Below are 15,011 nucleotides of genomic sequence, written 5' to 3'. Positions count from 1 at the left end.
ATATTTAGCCAGGCATGGTGGCACACGCCTTTAATCCTATCTATCTATCTATCTATCTATCTATCTATCTATCTATCATCGATGTATTTACTTACTTATTTATCAACTTACACAGTGTTTAAATTATTTTGGAGACAGAGTCTTTCTATGTATTCCTGTCTGTCTTGAAAATCGCTGTATATACTGACTTAGTTTGGAACTAGAACTTTTCTTGGGTTAAAGAAATTGTAGTTTTTTGTTTGTTTGCTTGCTTGCTTGCTTGCTTGTTTGTTTGTTTCCAGACAAGGTTTCTCACGTAGCCTTGCTTGTCCTGGACTTGCAAGTGCAAGTGATTCTCTCGCCTCTGTCTCCCAAGTGCTGGGATTAAAGGCAAAGTAAAACAAACCAAAAACAAAGCCAGGCATGGCATGGTGGTGCAGGACTTTTATCCCAGCATTCAGGAGGCAGAGGCAGGCAGATCGCTGTGAGTTTAAGGCCAGCCTGGTCTACAAAGGGAGCCCATGACTGGATAGCCAATGCTACACAGAGAAACCCTGTCTCTGGGCGGAGGGTGTGGGGGTGGTGGTAGTAGGAGACAGAAACAAAACAAAACAAAACAAAACACCAAAACTTGGCTGTCACACCCGCCTGGTAGAGATGGAGAGCACCGCCCACCTCTGCCAGGGCTCATGACAGTACTGGAGGGGCGGGGCCAATATTACAATTACGATGGTATCATCCAGGGAGCAGCACAGCACCCGAATTATGGTGTGTTCTTCTCATAAATTACACTCTGTTCTGTGTGACAGCACCTCAGCATATAAACAAAAGAGAGCATTATGCAAAATGAAATGGAGCCAGGTGGTTCTGGAGCATGCATGCCTGTTGTCTTAGAACGGGGGAGGCAGAGGCAGGCGTGAGCTCCAGGGCAGTCAGAGCTGTTACACAGTGAAACCCTGTCTCGAAAAACTACAAAAAGAAATAAAAAGAAACGAAATAAAAGTAAAAAATGCCTCAGGAGGGGTTAAAAGCACTGGCTGCTCTTCCAAAAGTCAGAACTGAGGCAATGATTAAGAGGGAAGGCCGGGGACATTCATATTGCACCGTTAGAGGTGAAATTCTTGGACTGGCACAAGAAGCACCAGAGCAAAAGCATTTGCCAAGAATGTTTTCATTAATCAAGAACGAAAGTCGGAGGTTCGAAGACGATCAGATACCTTTGTAGTTCTGACCATAAATGATCCCGACTGGCGATGTGGCGGCGGTATTCCCATGACCTGCCAGGCAGCTTCCGGGAAACCAAAGTCTTTGGGTTCCGGAGGGAGTATGGTTGCAAAGCTGAAACTTAAAGGAATTGATGGAAGGGCACCACCAGTAGTGGAGCCTGCGGCTTAATTTGACTAAACACGGGAAACCTTACCTGGCCTGGACACGAACAGGATTGACAGATTGATAGCTCTTTCTCGATTCCGAGGGTGGTGGTGCATGGCCGTTCTTAGTTGGTGGAGCGATTTGTCTGGTTAATTCCGATAACGAACGAGACTCTGGCATGCTAACTAGTTACGCGACCCCTGAGTGGTCGGGGTCCCCCAACTTCTTAGAGGGACAAGTGGCGTTCAGCCACCCAAGATTGAGCAATGACAGGTCTGTGATGCCCTTAGATGTCCGGGGCTGCATGCAAGCTACACTGACTGGCTCAGCGTGTGCCTACCCTAAGCTGGCAGGCGTGGGTAACCCGTTGAACCCCATTCGTGATGGGGATCGGGGATTGCAATTATTTCCCATGAACGAGGAATTCCCAGTAAGTGCAGGTCATAAGCTTGCGTTGATTAAGTCGCTGCCCTTTGTACACACTGCCCGTCGCTACTACCGATTGGATGGTTTAGTGAGGCCCTCGGATCGGACCCGCCCGGGTCGGCCCAAGGCCCTGGCGGAGCGCTGAGAAGGCGGTCGAACTTGACTATCTAGAGGAAGTAAAAGTCATAACAAGGTTTCCGTAGGTGAACATGCAGAAGGATCATTAAGGAGAGGCACAGGTCGGCAGGCCGTGTCCATCAGTCTGTCTGTCTTTGTCACTCCTCGCCGGGAGGCGCGTGTCCCGGGTTGCATCTCCTGCTGCCGTGTGCATGGTTGGTTGGTCGGTCCTCTGTGATTTGAAAGGAAGGGAAAGAGGAAAGAGGATGGTGAGGAGGCGGGGCGCGTTGCCATCTGTTGTGGGGGCAGAAGCCCTTGCCGTTCCCGTCCAGCTCTAGTGCTCGTCTGCCTTCTCTTTTCTCTTTCTGCTTCTTCCCCTGGGTAACCAACCCCGCCCACTCATTTCCTGCTGCGACCCGTGGGCCGCCCCTCTTTCTCATCCTGCTCGTCACCACCCATGGCGGTGGTGCGTGTCTATGTCGTGGTTGTGGTGGGGGGCGCTGTCCTGTCTCATCTCAGCCGTCTATGCCTCGACTCTGGCTTTACCGCGCCCAGAGCGTGTCGCATGTGGTCAGAGATGGCCACGATGGGTCCAGCATCCCTCCCCTCCCGGGCTTTCTGACCTTGCGTGTCCTCCCCGAACCTTTCCGGGTACCTGGCTGTTGCGTTCCGGCGCGCAGGTTTAAAGACCCCTGGGGAGGTCACCTCTCAGCCCACGGGAGGGGAGGGGGTCGGCGGGGCCTGTAGGGCGTCGGCCTGTGGGTGTGAGGTCCTTCTCTCCCTCCCGTGGCTCTCTCAGACTCTTGCCCTCTTTCCCCCTTCTGTGGGATTATGACTGAACGCTCTAAGTTATAATCCCGCCCAGGCAGAATGATATGGCAGCGCCGAGGTAGCCTCAGTTGGCTCCGGATAGCCGGGTCCCCGTCCGTCCCCACTGGCGGTCCTTCGTCGACGATGTCGCATGTGCGCCCTCTCCCGGGGGTGTCGCCAACGGCCGGCCGGCGGTCTTCCCCGCCGCACGTTGGGACCGGGGTCTGGTGCGGAGAGCCATTCGTCCCGGGAAACGGGGCGCAGCTGGAAAGGGGGCCACCCTCTCGCCTGTCACATCAGTGCAAGTTCCTGTGGAACCTGGCGCTAAACCAATCATATACGACCTGCTTCTGGGTTGGGGTTTCTATGTTGCAGAGAAGCTCCCTTGCTGTTATCTACTGAAAGTCAGCCCTGGACACAAGGGTTTGTCTCGCCTGCCCGTCCGCCCCACTCTCACTCCCCCTGTCTCCCGAATGACGGGTTCCCGTTTTTCCCCTCCGCATCTCCGGGAGAAAGCGACCCCTGCCCGCGTCGCCTCAGCCGCCTCTTCCTGCCCGACCCCACTCCAACCCTGGCCAAGCCGGGGTGTGAGGTGAAGGCGGTGGTAGCGGTGTGACCGCTGGGGGGGGGGCGGGGTAGGCTTTATCCATTTTACCTTGCTCGTGCCCCGGCCCGCCTGGAGGTTGGGGATCACACCGCCCTTCTCCCCAGAGACCGGGTAGACGAGTAGTCCCACGCGGGGAGTCGTGTGCTCTCATTTGGGACACCTCAGGTCGACCAGATGTCCCTTCTGGACTCTTTTTTTTTTTTTTTAAATTATATATATATATATATATATATATATATATATATATATATATACACAACTGATGCGAGTCCTATAACCATGGAGGTCGACCAGTTGTCCCTTTCAAGGGATGCGGGTCCTAACCTAAAACTATGGAAGTCGACCAGTTGTCCCTTCTGCCTAACCACGGAACTTTGATGAAGTTTGGTTTGTTTGTTTGTTTTCCCATGCCACTGGGGGGAGGGGGACCGGTGGGCTATTAATTAATTTATTTACTTATTTGTTTATTTATTTACTTGTTTATTTGTGTGTTTGTTTATTCATTCATTTGCCTATCTTTCTATCCATTTATTTATTTATCTGTTTATCTATTTATCAAGCTATCTATTTGTTTATCTATCTATCTATCTATCAATCTATCTATCCTACGCTTGTCTATCTGCAGATATATATATAGGGCCGGCCAGAAGAGTGCACCAGATATGTTTCTCCTCCTCCTCCTTCACCTCCTCCTCCTCCTCCTCCTGGAGCCATTTATCAATAAATATGTGGTTAATTACTCAGTCTGTGAAGATCGAACTTTCTTTCCTTCCTTCTTTCTTTCTTTCTATTTATCTGTCTATCTATCTATCTATCTGCACCTGCAGGCAAGAAGAGGGCACCATAATCTTTCTCTACCTCCTCCAGGAGCTATTTTATTTATTTACTTATTCATTCATTCATTCATTCATTCATTACTTTCTCTATGTTTATCTGAAGGCCAGAAGAAGACACCAGATCGCCTTGAAGAGAGGTCCAGTGTTAACTCCAAAAATGGCAGACTACCATAGTTTTCTGTTTTGTTCCAGGTCTGATCACAGATGCGCGCTCCCACCCATTACTGTGTGTGTGGGGGGGGGAGGTGATGTCATTTGCTGGAGGTGGGGAAGAGAAATAGGGAGGAGACATTGGGAAGCATTGTGTTACCTAAAACTTTGTGTGTTAGATGCAGATCTCTCCCCCCTCCCCCACCTCTCTCTCTCTCTCTCTCTCTCTCTCTCTCTCTCTCTCTCTCTCTCTCCTTCCTGTCCGCATTTGTGGAATGGACACTTGCTTTATGGGTCCCAACTTGACAGCTGTTTTCTCTGCTTGCTTTCTTGCCTCCATGTAGGAGGGAGAGGCCAGAAGGAAGATTCTTCTTGGAGAAAATAGCCAGCCCATCTGGACCGACATATGAAACTTCATCCTCACAGCATAAGAAGACAACCCTCCCCTCCTGACCCATAGCTGGTACTCTCCCTACCTCCCAGCCCTCTTTCACTAACCCTGACTCAATAAAATAATGTGAATAAATGGATAAAGAATTAGTTTCCAGGTATTTATTTGTTTCTCAGCTTGTCTGGCTGTGCGTGCATCTGTGGACTACTGGTACTCACGAGGCGTGTGTCAGAACACCCGGTACTCTTAACTGCTGAGACATGATTCTCCTGGTGCATGAGTTCAGTTTGCTTTCAGAGGGAATGTTTTAGAACTCGCCCCCCCAAGAAAAGGAAAACAACAACAACAACAACAACAACAACAATAACAACAACAACAAACCCTCACTCGCTCCAGTTGAAGATATGGTCTCTAATGTTTACTTAGAAAGAACCACCTCTGACTCCTCTAGTCTTCCTCTAGCAATGTAATCCCACAATGTGAGGATAAAAATCAAAGGAAGGCTTTGCTTGACTCACTGTTTCTTTCATAAGTAAAGAGGAACACCCACCCCACCCCTCAAACACACACACACACCTCTTTGCAGACTGGTTAGTGTCCACTTCTTCCTGAAGAAAAGTGATTTTTCCACCCTTTTAGGAGGGGTGGGGGGTGGGAGGGTTCAAGACAGAGGTTTCCTCTGTGTGACAGCTCCTGGAAGTCACTCTGTAGACCAGGCTCATGGAGATCGACCTGCCTCTGCCTCCAGACTGAGTGCTGGCTAGACTTTCCACTGTCTTAAGGCACAAGATGTGTGGAGAGAGCTGCCCCATTTATAGCTCTCATTTTGATTACGAGGGGGGGTGGGGTGGATCTTTACCAGTGGAGACCAAGATAGGTTAAGTCCTCCTGGTGTTGAGAGAGACCTGTTCCTGTTCCTGTTCCTGTTGGGTCACATACCTATATTTTTGTTTCAGGCACACCAGCCACATCATCATTTCAGGGCTAGGGTTTGGTTTTTGTATTTTATTTTATTTCATGAATGAGAAACTCTTTGGCTCGGCTGCGCACAACTGCCAGGCATGCCGAGGGCCATCTTGTTCAAGGAGCTCATTAGCCATGTGGGCTTTCTTGGAGGTGATCCTGTACTGTGATGCACCTCCAAAATTGCTTCCGACTTCTGAGAACAAGGCAGGCATGAAAGTGTCAGATAACCTTAGACCTGGAGTTAAAGACAGACAGGTGGAAGCTGCCATGTGGGAGCTGAGAATTGAGCAGACAGTGCTCTTAACCACTGAGCCGTCTCTCTCCAGCCCCCACCCATCTTTGTTTTTCTTTTTCTTTTCTCAGTTTCTTTTAACCAAGCACACTCCCGATGGATGAAAGTGTACAGTTGGCTTAGACACTCGCTGCCTGAGGGTTTCAAGACTGACTGACTGTTTGTTCCATTAGGTTTGCGGAGGGGCAGGGCTCTCAATTTAATCGATTTTTAATTTCCTACCATGCCTTCCAATCATAGTTTCCTATCCCCAAACTCATCATGGTCTATATACAACCCATTGAGGCTTCATTGTCCTCCTATGGCCCAGATGCATGGCAGGCCCTGCTACTTGGTTTCCTTTGGTTTGGTTTGACACAGACAGACAGACATACAGGCAAGCAGGCAGGCAGGCTGGCTGGCTGACCGGCTGGCCTCGAACTCACAGTGATCTGTCTGCCTCTACCTCCGGGGTGCTGGGAATTCAAGGAAGGCAGGCAGGCATGCCTTGCTTTTTGAAAAGTTTGAAAATCAGGCACCACACATAAGAGCCATTTGGCTATTCTTTGAAAACGGACACTTTTCTTAGGAACACAAAGTTTAACCCAAAGTACATAGAAGGAATGGTATAACAACTTAGAATTGCTTACGTACAGAGAAAATGCTTTCCTTTTTCTCGATTTTGGTTCCATTTTTTCCCATTTATTTATTTATTTATTTATTCATTTATTTATTTTTGGATTTTTTTTTGAGGCAGGGTCTCTCTGTGTAGCCTTGGCTGTCCTGGATTCGCTTTGTAGACCAGGCTGGCCTCGAACTCACAGCGATCCACCTGCCTCTGCCTCCCGAGTGCTAGGATTAAAGGTGTGTGCTACCACGCCCGGCCAGTTTTTTCTTTTAGTCAAGATCTCTCTCTCTCTTTCTCCCCCCCACCTTCTTGTGCTGGATATAGAATCACATTTTCTGTGCTGGTTATAGAGTCACTACTGCATTGCTAATAAATAGATTAAGTACTGAATGATGACTAATAAACATTAGAAGGTAGCTGGCACTCCCTAGACCAGGCTGCCTGACTCTGTGGTGATCAAATGAGGGAACTATGAGGATTGGCCTCCATTTGTCTGTCTCTGTGTGTATTATCTTTCTATCTCTGTATCTCTCTCTATATCTATCTATGTATCTATGGGTGTATGTGTGTATGTATCTAACATCTGTGTATTTATGTATTAGTATAGTACGGAGAATACACTAAATAAATGACTAGTATAATCTTTTAAAATATTTGAGTAAAAAATTAAATATTTAGCCAGGCATGGTGGCACACACCCTTAATCCTATCTATCTATCTATCTATCTATCTATCTATCTATCTATCTATCTATCGATCAATCTATCATCGATGTATTTACTTACTTACTTATCTACTTACACAGTGTTTAAATTATTTTGGAGACAGAGTCTCTCTCTATATTCCTCTCTGTCTTGAAAATCGCTGTGTATACTGACCAAGTTTGGAACTAGAACTTTTCTTGGGTTAAAGAAATTGTTTTTTGTTTGCTTGCTTGCTTGCTTGCTTGCTTGTTTGTTTCCAGACAAGGTTTCTCATGTAGCCTTGCCTGTCTTGGACATGCAAGTGCAAGTGATTCTCTCGCCTCTGTCTCCCAAGTGCTGGGTGAAAGGCAAAGGAAAACAAAACCAAAAACAAAGCCAGGCATGGCATGGTGGTGCAGGCCTTTAATCCCAGCACTCTGGAGGCAGAGGCAGGCAGATCGCTGTGAGTTTAAGGCCAGCCTGGTCTACAAAAGGAGCCCCAGACTGGGCAGCCAACGCTACACAGAGAAACCCTGTCTCTGGGCCGAGGGTGTGGGGGTGGTGGTAGTGGGAGACAGAAACAAAACAGAACAAAACCCCAAAACTTGGTTCTTACACCTGCCCAGTGGAGCGGGAGAGCCTCGCCCCCCTCTCTATGGCCGGTGCCAGTACTGGAGGGATTGGGCCAATATTGCCCTTGCGATGGTATCATCCACAGAGCACCACTGCGCCTGGATGATGTTGTGTTGTTCTCATAAATTACACTCTTTTCTGCGTGACAGCGCCTCAGCATTTAAACCAAAGAGAACATTACTCAAAATGAAATGGTATTCCCATGACCTGCCGGGCAGCTTCCCGGAAACCAAATTCTTTGGGTTCCAGGGGGAGTATGGTTGCAAAGCTGAAACTTAAAGGAATTGATGGAAGGGCACCACCAGGAGTGGAGCCTGCGGCTTAATTTGACTCAACACATGAAACCTTACCCGGCCCGGACATGGACAGGATTGACAGATTGATAGCTCTTTCTTGATTCCATGGGTGGTGGTGCATGGCCGTTCTTAGTTGGTGGAGCGATTTTTCTGGTTAATTCTGATAACAAACGAGACTCTGGCATGCTAACTAGTTACGCAACCCCCAAGCGGTCGGCGTCCCCCAACTTCTTAGAGGGACAAGTGGCGTTCAGCCACCAGAGATTGAGCAATAATAAGTCTGTGATGCCCTTAGATGTCCGGGGCTGCATGCGAGCTACACTCTCTGGCTCAGTGTGTTCCTACCCTAAGCTGGCAGGCACGGGTAACCCGTTGAACCCCATTTGTGACAGGGATCAGGGATTGCAATTATTCCCCATGAACGAGGAATTCCCAGTAAGTGTGGGTCATAAGCTTGCATTGATTAAGTCCCTGCCCTTTGTACACACTGCCTGTCGCTACTACCGATTGGCCGGTTTAGTGAGGCCCTCGGATCGGCCCCATCGGGGTCGGCCCAAGGCCCTGGCGGAGCGCTGAGAAGATGTTCGAACTTGACTATCTAGAGGAAGTAAAAGTCGTAACAAAGTTTTCGTAGGTGAACCTGCAGAAGGATCATTAAGGAGAGGGGCCGGTCGGCTGGCCATGCCCGTCTGTCCGTTCGTCCGTCCGTCTTTGTTTCTCCCCGCCGGGAGGCGCGTGTCCCAGGTCGCATTGGCTGCTGCCGCATGTGGTCGGTCTTGGTCGTTCGGTCCTCTGGGTTGAAAGAAGGAGGGAAGAGGAAAGAGGTAGAGGATGGTGAGGAGGCGGGGCACGTTGCCGTCTGTTGTGGGGTGGGCAGCCCTTGCCATTCCCGGCCCTCTCTCACAATCCTCTCCCATCTCTTCGCTCCTTCTGCTTCTTCCCTGGGGTGGCCGACCACACATGCTAGGTGCCTGCCGCGACCCGCGGGCAGCCCCTTTTTCCCGTCCGGCTCGTCTCCTCCCGTGGCGGTGGTGCCAGTCTATGTCATGGTTGTGGTGGGGGGCGCTTTCGCGTCTCATCTCGGCCGCCTATGCGGTGGCTCCGGCTTTACCGAGCCTGGAGTGTGTTGCATGCGGTCGGCGATGGCCGCGGTGGGTCAGGCATCCATCTCCTCCTGGCTTTTCTGACCTCGAGTGTCCTCCCCGAACCTTTTCGAGTACCTGGCTGTCGCGTTCAGGTGCGCAGGTTTAAAGACCCCGTGGAAATCGCCTCTCTGCCCCCAGGGTAGGGGGGAGGCGGCGGGGCCCGTAGGGAGTCGGCCTGGGGGTGTGTGAGGTCCCTCTATCCCTCCAGCGGCTCTCTCAGACTCTTGCCCGCTTTCAGCCTTCCAGGGACGCTCCCCAGGCCGTGGTTGCGGGTTGGGGTGGGAGCCTCCCCTTTGGGCGTCCGTGGGCCTCTTGCAGCTGTGCCTGGCTTGCCGTCCTGGCTTCCCGAGTCATGGGCGCCTCGACCGTGTTCGCTGGGCGGGTCCCGTGTTGCTGTGTGTGTGTGTGGTTCTTTTCCCGTTCCGTCTAACCGACCCATCCCCCAGAGTTCGTGTTCCTTCTGTTTTGCTCTTGCTGGCCGGCCCGAGGCGAGCCCTCTCTCCCGGTGTGGGGGGCGGGGCACTGTGATGTGAGCGAGGGACTCCCGTCTCTCCCACATGCCCTACGAAAAACTCGTACGATTCTTAGCGGTGGATCACTCGGCTCGTGCGGCGATGAAGAACACAGCTAGCTGCGAGAATTAATGTGAATTGCAGGACACATTTATCATTGACACTTCGAACGCACTTGCGGCCCTGGGTTCCTCCCAGGGATACGCCTGTCTGAGTGTTGCTTGACAATCAATCGCAAAACCCCTTCGGTGTCCGTCTCTGAGGGGTGGGTTCGCGTGGCTGTGGGTTTGTTTGCAGGGTCCCCGACTCCGGGCCCTCCGTCCGCAGAAGTTCAGACGTGTGGGGTGGTTGTCGGCGTGCCGCCATCGCCGCTTTCCGGCCTCCGTGCAGAGGAGAGCGTGAAGAAAGGCCGCAAAGCTTCGAGAGGCAAGGTGGTGGGAAAGGAAGGGGGGTCGCTGGCGGTCTTCCCATGTCCCCGGTGTCTGTGTTGACGGCCGTGTGGCAGTGTGAGCGGTCACGCGTTGGCGGTGATGGAGGTCGTGGTCCAGGTTAGACCTCTCTAGGCGGGGTCGTCGTACCCTTGGAGTCATCAGGGTCCGGATCTCGGCCCTCTGCGTTCTCCTTCGTCTTCTGCCACCGTGTCTGCCCGACATCTCATGCGGCCACGCCGGTCCCCGGGTTTGGGTTCCCGCCCCACGCACCCCTTAGCCATCTGGGAGCATTGTCATGCCGCCCGAGTCCGTAAGGTTGGCCGAGCCCGTGCCGAGGCTGCGCCATCGGTCTGTGCTCCCTGGACCGGCCCCGCCACCTTCTCCGTCTTTCCTCTGCCCGGGGGTTGTCCCCCTCCAGTGAGGGTCCTGCAGGACGCCACAGTCTATCCCTTTGCTGATGCAAGCGCTCCCCGGGGGATGGGGTCAGGTAGAGGCTGCGCGTGTCGGCCCCGTCTCCGTGCCACGTTGCGTGCCCTGGGACCCCAGCCACTCGCCAAAGCGAGGTCGCCAGCTCGTGTTCCTGCTTCGCCGCCGCCTCCACCTCCGCGCTCTTCCCTTCGATCTTCTTGCTCTTTCTCTCGCGGACCCCTCAGACGTGTGTCATGGAGGGCGGGCGGGGTGGTGGAGAAGAAAGGGGCCTCGGTCCCTTTCCCGTGGCTGCCGCCCCTCTCCTGCCACACCGTGTCCTCTCCCTCTGGCTCCGCGACCTTAGATCAGAGGTGGCAACCCGCTGAATTTAAGCATATTAGTCAGCATAGGAAAAGAAACTAACCAGGATTCCCTCAGTAATGGCGAGTGAACAGGGAAGAGCCCAGTGCCGAATCCCCGCCACTCGGCGTGGCACAGGAAATGTGGTGTACAAAAGACCCACTTCCCGGCGCCCCTTGTGGGGGGCCCAATCCTTCTGATCAAGGCCCAGCCCGTGGACGGCATGAGGCCGGTAGCGGCCCCCAGCGCGCCGGGTCCGGGTCTTCCCGGAGTAGGGTTGCTTGGGAATGCAGCCCAAAGCGGGTGGTAAACTCCATCTAAGGCTAAATACCGGCAGGAGACCTATAGTCAACAAGTACCGTAAGGGAAATTTGAAAAGAATTTTGAAGAGAGAGGTCAACAGGGAGTGAAAGCGTTAAGAGGTAAATGGGATGAGGTCCGTGCAGTCCGCCCGGAGGATTCAACCCTGCAGCGCGCGCCTGGCCACGCCAGTGGCTCCTGGCGGATCTTTCCTTCTCCCTGTTCCTCCTGACCCCTCCACCCAAGTGTCAACCCCTTTCCCTGTCTCCCCGCGTCCTTGGCAGCCCTGGGGGGCGGCGTACGGGCGGGGCCGGGGTGGGGTCATCCTGTCTTTTCCCATCGATATCATTATTTTTATCTAAAAGCGAGCGCCACAGCGTCTGGATGATGGTGCATTTTTCTGATAAGTTATTCTCCTTTCTCTGTGACAGCACCTCAGCATTTAAACCAAAGAGAGCATTAAGAAACATAAAACGGCAGCACACGCCTTTACTCCCGGTGCTTGGGAGGCAGAGGCCAGTGGATCTCCGTGAGTTCCAGGACACCCAGAGCTGTTGCACAGAGAACCCCTGTCTCGAAAAACCACAAACATAAAAAATAAAAATAACAAAAATAAAAATGCGTCAGGGTTGAAGAGCACCTGCTGCTCTTGGGAAGGTAGAGCCTTCAGTTCCCAGCAGCCACGTGGTGGCTCACAACCATTTATGAGGAGACCTGGTGCCCTCTCCTGGCCCGCAGGTGGAGATGCAGGCAGAACACTGCACACCTAATGCAGAACTCAAAGAGAACAGAAAGAGAGAAAAACAAAATGAAACGACCCAGCTGAGGGGGAGGTCTGGTGTTGCTCCTGTGGTCTCACTTTTACCACAGCGAGATAGGACTCAGTGGAAATGTGGCGTGTTCCGTGGGTAGATGGGCACCTGTAGGATGTAAACTAGCTAATGGTTGGTTAAAATTTAGATGTCAGATTCTTTTTTTTTTTTTCTTTTTTGTCTTTTGGAGACAGGGTCTCTCTGTGTTAGCCTTGGATGTCCTGGACTCGCTTTGTAGACCAGTCTGGCTGGCCCTGAAATTTTACAGCGATCCATGTGCCTCTGCCTCCCGAGTGCTGGGATTAAACGCGTGCACCACCATACCATACCCGGCAGATGTGTCAGGGATACTTTTAAGATTTTTTTTATGTTTGTTCATTTGTATTTTTTTGTTTTTCGATACATGGTTTCTCTGTGTAGCCTTGGCCATCCTGGACGCACTTTGTAGACCAGGCTGGCCCTTGAACTCATAGCAACCCTTTCTTTCCTCTTCCAGAAATGGACTGCTTCCTGATTTCAGCTTAAGACAGTCACACTTCTAGGTCATGGTAGACGGGACTAGGAAGGACTCCAACCCATTTCACAAAAATAGTACACTGAACGAAAAGAACAGGCATCGGCTGGTCTACCTTTTGGTCTCTCCAGTATCTTGTGTATGTTTGGGCCTGTACGCGAACCAACACATTTCTTTCTACCATAAATTATATTCCAAAACAAATGAGTGTTGGTAGTAATGTTGTTTTTTTTTTACACTTTTAATTTAAAGAGTACTTTCAAGGTCTGGGGTGAGAGGCTCCTCACAATCACCCTCCTGCCCCCTGCGCGCATGCAAGTGCCCCCCCACCCTCCGCCCCCGGCCCTCTGCTCCGCCCCCATGCCCCCCACCCCGTGTGAATTGGATTTAAGTCCCTGCCATCTAGAGGGATGGTAAACAGAGAACAGAGAAGATCACTTCGGAAGATTTTTTTCTCCCCTGTTTGGCGGTGCCTCAGAATTCAAAGAAAGAGAGCATGAAGACAAAGCAAATGGGACTAGAGAGATGGATCGGTCGTGAAGAGCACTGGCAGCTCTTCCAAAGAACCTCTGTTGGAATCCCAACACCCACACGGAAGCTCACAACTGTCTGTAACGCCACTAGAAGGGATCTGACACATTCATACCGAATGATGCACAGAAAAAAATTAAAATAAGGCCGGGCGGTGGTGGCCCACGCTAATAATCCCAGCACTCAGAAGGCAGAGGCAGTCGGATTGCAGTAAGTTTTAGGACAGCCTGGTCTAAAAAAGCAAGTAAGTCCAGGACAGTCAAGGCTACACAGAGAAACCCTAACATGAAAAACGAATCCCTTGCCCCCGCCCAAAAAAAAGAAATAAAAAAAATAATGAAATGAAATAAAGGTAAATAAAATGAAAGGAACCGTCTCAGAAGTCTGGTGTAGCTCCTCGGTCTAAATTTTTTTGTTTCCTTTGGTTTGGTTTTGGTTTTGTTTCCTGAAGACAGCATTCCTTTATGGAACCTTGGCTGTCTTGGACCCGCTGTGTAGACGAGGCTGGCCTCAAACTCACAACAATCCACCTGTCTCTGCCTCCCAAGGGCTGGGATTAAAGAAAGGCATGTGCCACCACCGCTTGGCTACTGAAAGATTCTGAACTAATTTTCCCCCTGTCATTATGGTTAATTTAAAAGTTTTTTTTCAATTAAAAATATTTATTCATTATTATGTGTACAGTGCTCCATCTGCCTGCGTGTATGCCTGCACGCCAGGGGAGAAAGTTAGATCAAATTATAGATGGCCGTGAGCCACCGTGTGCTCCTGGGAACGCAACTCAGGACCTCTGGAGGGGCAGTCAGTGCTCCTTTAACCTCTGAGCCACCTCTCCATCCAGCTCTTAATTTTTGTTTTTTTGTTTTCAGAGAGCGAGTTAAGCCTTTATGTGGTTTGTCTTTTCATGGAGCGAGGGAACTGTGTAGATCAGATAGGCTTCCCTATAATTCTGTACATGCACATTGGGTTTAACTTCTGAAACCAGAACTTAAATAAGCCAGCTCTGTGTGGTCCTGTAGGCCTTGAATCCCATAGCTCTGAAGGCAGAGGCAGGTGAAACTCTATGAGCTGGAGGCAGGCCTCATCTAGTTAGGGATTTCAATGGTTCCACGTGGGGTACGGAGACTACACTAAATAAAGGACCGGTTTATCCTTGATAGATAGCTGAATAAAGACTTAAATATGTACTTGGAAAAACCAAACACAGAAGTCCACCTGTCTCTGCTGTGATTACATGAGGAAACTATGATGCTTGGCCTCCATTTGCCTTTCTGTCTGTGTATCTTACTTATCTAAGGTTTTTGGAGATGGACTCTCTTTCTCTCTCTGTCTCTCTCTGTCTCTCTCTGTCTCTCTCTGTCTCTCTCTCTCTCTCTCTCTCTCTCTCTCTCTCTCTCTCTCCTCCCCTCTGGCTGTCTTAGAAACTGCTGTGTAGATGGACTTAGTTTGGAACTCCCAGGACTACCTAGAAACTTTCTTGGAGATAAAGAGCTGAAAGGACCAGCATGGTGGCACACACCATTCATCCCAGCATTTGGGAGGCAGAGGTAGGTGGATCTCTGTGAGTTTGAGACCAGCGTGGTCTAAAAACAGAGTTCCAGGACACCCAAGGCTACCCAGAGAAACCCTGTCTTAAAAAACCAATATAAATAAGTAAATAAATAAATGAAATTAAGGGAAGCAGGGCCTGGTGGTGCATGCCAGGACAATTAATTATATCTGTTTTATTTTATTTTTTTTCTTATGACTAATGCCATGAAAAATTTAAATAATCAGTGCATTGCTGTCACTAGGCCTGGCTCTTTCCTTCCTTCCTTCCTTTCCTCCTCCTCCT

At 50.6% G+C, this 15,011-nt stretch overlaps 1 long non-coding RNA gene across 1 annotated transcript in view; it reads left to right on the top strand.

Moving 5' to 3' along the window:
• The first annotated feature begins 1,059 nt into the window (after positions 1-1,059).
• Positions 1,060-15,011, top strand: part of LOC311602769 — a 70,565-nt gene continuing 56,613 nt past the window's right edge. Inside the window, exon 1 of the long non-coding RNA XR_014780840.1 lies at positions 1,060-1,790. This is a non-coding gene — a long non-coding RNA (uncharacterized lncRNA). The remainder of the gene's footprint in view (positions 1,791-15,011) is intronic.

This window comes from Acomys minous (genome assembly GCF_964271855.1).
Source record: "Acomys minous genome assembly, chromosome: 8".
Classification (NCBI taxonomy): domain Eukaryota; kingdom Metazoa; phylum Chordata; class Mammalia; order Rodentia; family Muridae; genus Acomys; species Acomys minous.
Note: the sequence above shows the minus strand (reverse complement) of the source record. Positions and strands in the feature narration are given on the sequence as shown.